The sequence below is a fragment of the Benincasa hispida genome, chromosome 8 (assembly GCF_027475165.1).
Source record: "Benincasa hispida cultivar pf3 chromosome 8, pf3_genome.v1.1, whole genome shotgun sequence".
Classification (NCBI taxonomy): Eukaryota; Viridiplantae; Streptophyta; class Magnoliopsida; order Cucurbitales; family Cucurbitaceae; genus Benincasa; species Benincasa hispida.
This window is the reverse complement of record NC_143485.1, coordinates 48,184,160-48,192,013: the sequence shown is the minus strand read 5'-3', so window position 1 is coordinate 48,192,013 and position 7,854 is coordinate 48,184,160.

Here is a 7,854-nt window from a genome sequence, read left to right as displayed (position 1 = left end):
GCTCACTGATGCTTTTGTCACTGTATGGGCAATGTCACATCGTCTTATCTTGTTGATACTCCCAATGTATACATCCGAGCTTGATTCAGCTAAAGCGTCAATGCGTTCTCCCCATCTTATGATCATCCTTCTATTATGGTTGTCACTCCGTGGCCGCAATTTCCAATTGATCACCGCATTTGCTTGATCACCGCAACTTTCATGAGATGGACGCATTCGGTCACCACAACTTCCATGCGATGGACGCACGCGATCCAACTTTCAGCACATGCATTTGTCTTTACGATCGCCTAGCTTCATGCGTTTGTCTTTGCGATGGCCTGGCTTCAGTGCATGCGTTTGTCTGCGGTTGCTTATTTCAAACGCATGCGTTTGATTCCTGCGATAGCTACAAAAATAGACACTTTGGCATGGAATAACGCATAATATTGAGATCAGTGAGGATCTAGGTGCTAATTGACACAAAACTCAATTTTTCACAAATTCTAATTATTATCACCGCATTTTCTACTTATTAGCCCTCATGATTCTAAATAAAAGGCTTATAATAACTGGCATTTCTGCCAGTTATCACATCCCAATCTCTTGCTCTTATCTCTCTAAAATTACCTCTCTTCCAAAATAGCCAGAGTCCACGCCTTCTAGATTATCATCCAGAGAATACAGTGGATTTTTTGTGGTGGTATTCTTTTGGTTCGTGAGTTTCTTTCTTAAAGAATTGGTCTTCAAAGGTAAAGGTTTCTGAAACCCCTTTTACTTTTCTGTAATTTAGTTTTAGCATGCTATAAATTAATTTTAGATATATAATTTCTGTTTGTTTCTGTAAATTTAAACATTTTGTAAATTTGGAATTTGAGGTCTAGTCCCCTTTTCTGCTCAAGGATCTTCAATGGTTCCTTTAGTTTTTACATGAACAATATGGTTCATATTGTTTATAATACTTACATCTCATGTAACAATTACAGAGTGGGTCGTATCTACAATGTTACCAGGATAAGGCACCCAATCTTCATCCATTTACTGCAAACCTTTTAGGTTATTACTTGAACATGAACCACCTATATGTCAACTACATACTGTTCAAGTGGCATCATATAACCTTGGATCTTAGTTTATTATATTGAATTAATGTTGTCTAAATGACAAATAAAATACCTCTAATTTTATTAGATAAATAATTTGTGTTAACAAAAACTACAAACCACAAGATACACTAGATTCAAGACATTAATCCCAACATCCATTTCATCATTTATAGCTTCTTGCCATAAATTGGCATCTACTGAGGACAGGACATCTTTGAGGTTCTTAGGATCTTCTTCTTCTCCCCTCCCATGAGGTATTTCCCCCCATCCTGGCCCCTGCCCCCGCTAATTGAAGGCAGGGATGGGGACGAGGATTTCCCGCTAGGGAAACTGGTCCCTGCGAGGATCCATCCCAGACTTTATATATATATATATATATATAATTTAATCGGGGATGGGGATAGGGATGGGGACGAGGAAGTGGTGGGGATACCCTCCCCATCCCCGATTGGGGACCTGGTTAGGATCCCCGGTTTGACCCCCATCCTCAGTCAAACCAGGGATTCTCCACCCCGATCGGGGCAAGGACCCGTGGGGACCCCACCCCGCGGGGATTTTTGCCAACCCTAATTACAAGAACTCTAACCCTCATTATTTCTTGATTTAAAGAAAAATCTATTCTCAAAGAAGTCAGCGTCATTGGATTTTATGATCACTTGATTTGTTAGGCCATAGAACCTATAGGTTTTACTATTTGTTGTGTATCCTATGAAGACACATTCGTAGGCTCTACTGGCAAGTTTCCTTATTTTGAGATTTGGTATTCTTACATAGGCTAGACACCCCCAAGTTCTGAAATATGACAAGTTCGGTTTCTTATTATTAAGGACTTTGTAGGGTGAGGTTGTGTTTTTAGACTTTGGTATTCTATTAAGCACACAACACACGGTATGGATAATTTCACCCTACCATAAGAGGCAGCTCCCGAATTAAGTAAAATAACAACTACTAGTTCAGATAGAGTTCTATTTTTCCTTTCAATTTTTCCATTCTTTTTAGAAGAATAAGGAGTCATCTTTCATGAATTATTCCATGTGAGTTATAGAAATTATTAAAAACATCTGAATTGTATTCAGTTCCTCTATCGCTACGAAATCTCTTAACTTTTCTATTAAACTGGTTTTCTATTTCAATCACAAAAAAATGGAACATATAAAAAGCATCACTTTTATTCTTCAGAAAATATACAAAAGTGAAGTTAGAGTAGTCATCTATAAAGGTGATAATGTATCTTTTACTATTCCTAGTCAAGACACCATTAAATTCACATAAATCTGAATGAATTAAATCTAGAGGCTCAGATTCCCTATATATAGATTTATGCTGAGTTTTAGTTATTAGAACCTGACTACAATATTCGCATTTCTCAAAGTCATTCATGGATAGTTTGCGAATCATTTCCAACCTACTCATGTTGCTAATTATCTGTTTATTAACATGATAAAGCCTAGCATGCAAATATTAAAAGAACACAACATATAAACGGAAGACTTAGTTTTATTCAAATCAAGATTAAGTCTGAACATTCTAGCAGTTGCATAACCTTTTCTCACGAAGACATTGTTTTTAGTAAGGGTATACAAGTCGGCCTCTATGGTCGGAGTAAAGCCCGCATTGTTGGGGAGATAGCCTGAGGCCAGATTCTTCCTTATCTCTGGAGTGTGTAGAACTTCCTTCAGAGTGAAGGTCTTCCCAGAGGTAAACTTCAGTTCCACCTCACCGACTGCAACAAATTTTGTTGAGTGATGATCCATCAACAATATATTTTATCCTTAGTTTTAGAATAAGTTCTAATTAAACTAAGGTCATGACATACATGGTGTGTAGCACCAGTATCTATCCACCACCTCTTAGAGCCACCGATCATATTTACTTCTGTGATAATGCTACAGACGGTTCTTCTATCAGGTTCGCCTTCTCAGCAGGACGACGCATGTTCCTACAATTTCTAGCCATATGTCCAGGTTTGTTGCAGTTATAGGAAAGAAATTATACCATTTCTCCTAAAGAGATTTATGCTTCTTTTGATTCTTTTGAATGTTGGAGCCCCGATTTTGTCCTTTCCTTTTGGTTTCCTTTTGACTTTGGTTCAGGCTTTATCACTGCAGAGACATACCTTCTCGATACGATGTTTATCTCCTCCCTCTGGCCCTACTTGTAGGCTTCTTCCTCAATCCTTAGGCATGTTGTTAGACTCTCCATGGAGAATTCCTTGGTCTTATGCCTTAGGTATTTTTAAAAATCCTTCCACAAGAGGAGCAACTTGTCAATAAGAACAACAATTTGAAATTGTTCATCAAGAGGCATACCTTCACTTATAATCTCATTAGCTATTTTTTGCGGTTATGGGATTTGGCCTCCATAGATTTGTCGTCCGTCATTTAAAACTTCAGGTAACAACTTATTGCATATTTTTTCGAATCGACCTCCTCGGTATCTTTTTTTTTTTTTTTGCAGGACATCCCAAACTTCTTTTGTTATCTTCATTGTACTGTAATAGTCATAGAGATCATCATTTAGCCCATTTAAAATAAAGTTTCTGCAGAGAAAATCATTTTCTTCCCAAGCAGTTGCTTCTTTGATTTGTTCTTCGATAGGGTCTTCTTTTGAGACAGTTGGCTTCTCTGTGGTACTGTCATAAGCAACCTTCTTGACGGTAAGGAGGAACAACATCTTCTCTTTCCATCGTTTGAAGTGCGCCCCTTCGAAACGAAAAGGATGGTTGAGATCGGATGACATGAAATTGGTCTGTGTTGACAAGGCCAGCAAGAACTATGGCAAATGAATGGTGTCTTAAAATTATTGACAATGGCCCCCCGGATAGAATACGACAGCAAACAAACAACTCAAACGACGGTGATCGAAAGCAGAACTTGCAAAACGAACAAACGGTGAAAGTAGGCTGGGCCGTGAATCTCGCTTTCTTTAAGACATTTCGCGGCTTGTCTTAATTGGAGTTGCACCAGAACCAATTAGAAATTTCACACCCTTGAAGACTAAATGCTTGAAAAACGTGAAAGGAAAATACAGAGGAGGAAAGCAGGGAGGGTAAAAGAGAAGTGGTTTCGGTGTCTTCCTTTTGAAGCACTAAAGGCTAATTTATAGGCTTTGATAGTGCGTGAAGAATGGGAAGCATGCGAACGAATGTACAACTCGGGACAGACCGAACGTGGTAAACGACCACGTAAAGCGCAGATGACTATGCCTATTACAGGCGACCAAACAAACGAATGAAGAATTAGTTTAAATAAAAATAATAATAAATTAATTAAAAAATATATAAATTATTATTTTTAATAAAAAAATAATTTTACACCTCAATATGAGAGGTCCACCATGTCCACATTTGTCTATCTCCTCATCCTCAAACATTGGTATCCCTTGGGGCCCAAATTCACAAGCAAAGGTGAGGTATGTGAGGTCTGAGGAGACTTTCCAATGATAAAATAATCAGTGGGATTCCTTTATTCTATTTTCCATTTTAAATAAATTTTCATTAACATCACCTACATGTTTCTCCATTGTTCAGATTTCCTGTGACAATTTCATTTTTGTAGTTTGGCCATTGATTTTTCCTTCACCATCGGATGAAGAAGAAAAGGGGGGAACATGGGTTTTTTGTTTATGTGATTCTTGGATTCTCAATTTGTTGTTGATTCAGAACCTAATTCTCCGTATAATGTTATTTTCGATTCGTTTGTATTTTCCCCGAAATTTCGCTTCCACTACCCGTGAAATTCCATCTCATTGTTTCATTTTGTTCATGATCTTCCCCCTTTTGATCTGATTTAACCAAAAACGATAAATTATTTTTCAATAATTTGTAATTAGTTTATGCAATCATTTCTTGCACCTTCTTGTTAATTCGTCAATGGGATGGGTAAGCTCGAAACCAAATCGGTGGTGTCATTGCCGGCGGCCATATTCACCAATTTCTCAAAGCTATTCTATGCAAGTTCATCATCCACCACATGATGGGAGCTGTGTTAGCGAAACAGGGGAAGAAAAAAGCCGCAGGGTGGGGGCTGGGTTAGTGAAATGAGGGAGAGAATTTTTTTTTTTTTTCTTTAATTACTATTTTAACTATCCTTATTTTATCTAAAATAATAAAATTAATAAAATGATACGTCTATTATTCAAAACTGAGGGATTAAAATGGTTGAATTAAAAACATAGTGTATCCATTCCTTAAAATTCAGGGTACCATGATTTTATAACGCCACGTGGGCCATAAAAGAACAGTCATTTAGCCATGATCCATGAAGGAAAAGGCCCAGACCAAATATCAGAAATACAATTAAAATAAGATTTCTTCAAACCAACGCTTCAACTCCCATATATCAGAAATCTAGCACGTGCATTCGCTTAGAGAAGAAACTTTGTTCATCACATTTATCAGGAGGGAACCATCTTTTTGTACATGTAAAGAGAGGATCGATGTATCATTTAGGCTAATAGCCTCAGGAATTCTCTGTTTCTTAGTAGTTTCAGTAACATAATTCAAAGTCCAGCAACTATGTGCTTCCACATTAGTAATTAGATAAATATGAATTACTTTGTTCCTATCAGTCCAAACAACCTAACAGTATATCACTATAATCTCCAATTCTATTTGAGAACAGATGACATTTATTTCCATCCATCCATCGATAAAGGTGGAGCTAAAGTTGGTGTAAACAAATGGTTATTCCATACCTCTAGTCAATTAATTATATTTCTTTATTATTGAGTACTTGCAATCATATTCATTGCTAACTTCTTACATTTTTTGTTTGAGTTTTTTTACAACAGTTGCAGGAATGAAGATCAACCTTCCGATAATAAGAAAGGGAGATCACCGAACCCAACTGTAAGCTTATAGATGCTCAACTTGTATACATATTTACTAACACAAATATACAATAAATACTCGATAATGTCAAGCAGATGCAAAGGAAACAAAATAAGAAAAATAAACAAATTTATATAACAAAGAGCCTTATAGTTGAAGATGAGAAAAAGCATATCATGTGACTCATTTGTCAAGCCTCTTCCTGCAATTTGAGAACAGTTTCAAGAGCACAAACTTTCAATCTCAAATGCAATATATAATGAGCCGTTTTGGCGAATAGATGTTCCCGTCGCAACCCTCTACCACCGGGCACGACCCACCGAAGCTTCTGAACTCTCCGGCGAACCTCTCGTGCTTCTCTCCTTTTCCTCTTCGAGCTCGAGGCAGCCACATTATGATGGCAAGAGGAACTGGAATTAGCCATCAAATCTGCTAAAGCCATAGGTAGAAAGTTAAACCCAATACAAAAAGGGTAAATAATGAAAGGGAGTAGAAAAGAGATGACTATGAGAATGGCTTTGAGTTTTGTATATATATAAGAAGAGAAGCTTCAGTTGGGTGGTGGGGTTTTGAGTTTTTTGTGGAGAAATGAAGGTTTCAGTTTCAGGTTGGGGAATCGTAATTCCATGTGGGCAAACAGTCGGAAACATTGTATGGGTCTGGAGGGGGGTTCTGTACACGTGTCAGGCAGATTTTGGATGCAAAATCATGGCCACTAGTTTTTGTTTGCCAGAAATTGACAGACAGCTGCCACTGCGCTCCCTAGAATTCCGACACCTGTCCTTCAGCTCACGTGCGAGTTATTTGGTCTCTGCTGGGACTACTAACATCACCCACATGCTATGGCTTATCCAATTCCTTGAAGAGAAGGGAAGTGGAATTCTGTTCTGTATAAACATTTGGTTAACACATAAAAGAATCTAAAATAACAGATGAGTGAATCAATTAAAAAACATAGCAAAAAAGAGAACTTTCTTTTTTGAAGAAGAAACAACTTTTAACTGACATATGATGAGAAGATTGTTCAAAGATACAAGCTGGAGAATACAAACAAGAACAACAGACTTCAAAATAAAGAAACTAAAGGTCTTTCAATCTGTAATGGTCTAGTTATCATCATGAGAGAAGCAGAAGAGACTTCCAATACTTCAGCAAGAAGATTGCTTCTGAATTTTTCGATAATGGTTAATGAGCTTCATCAAATAACTTCATCTTATACTGGAGACAAATCTCTAAAGACCTTTTAATGTACAACTCTCTACAAAGAATCATTTCGTTATGGCGAGAAGCTAATTCTGCATCAAACTGGTCAATCCAAGCCAAAAGTTGAGCAAAATGAACATCAGACTCCATAATGTAAAGAAAGAAGGCTGATGCACTAGGGAAACTTTTGAAGATAACATTGCAAAATTACTTAAAAGTTACCATTCTTATCAGCATTCATTCACATCCTAGATTTCTTTGTCAGTAGAATCAGCAAATCACATCAATACGGATGTTAAAACATTATGGCATCTAGCAAATTCATAAGGGAAGGATCTAAAACAATTCCAACTTTCTGATTCTAGACAAGAACATAGATTTCATTGATCAAGCATAGTTAAATTATAGTTCAGTCAGTAAAGGACTTCATAATTATACAATGTACATGCACCATATTTCTTTTCTCTGCACAAATACATCTGAAGACTGGATCGAGACAAATTCCATTCAATGCTGAAAGCAATTAGAGAAACATATAGAACCGCTCAAAGGACTGGCAGATGAGAACATGTGGAGAAGAAGATATGCACTTTCCATCCCAGGTGGAACTCCCATAACATTAATGAGAGTTGAGAAAATTAGGAGAGAAGCAGGGGTCCTACCTCATAATGAGAAATTCCCAGTTGTTGAGTCCAAAGGAAATGCAGTGACAAATCTCAATTTGAAATTGCATAA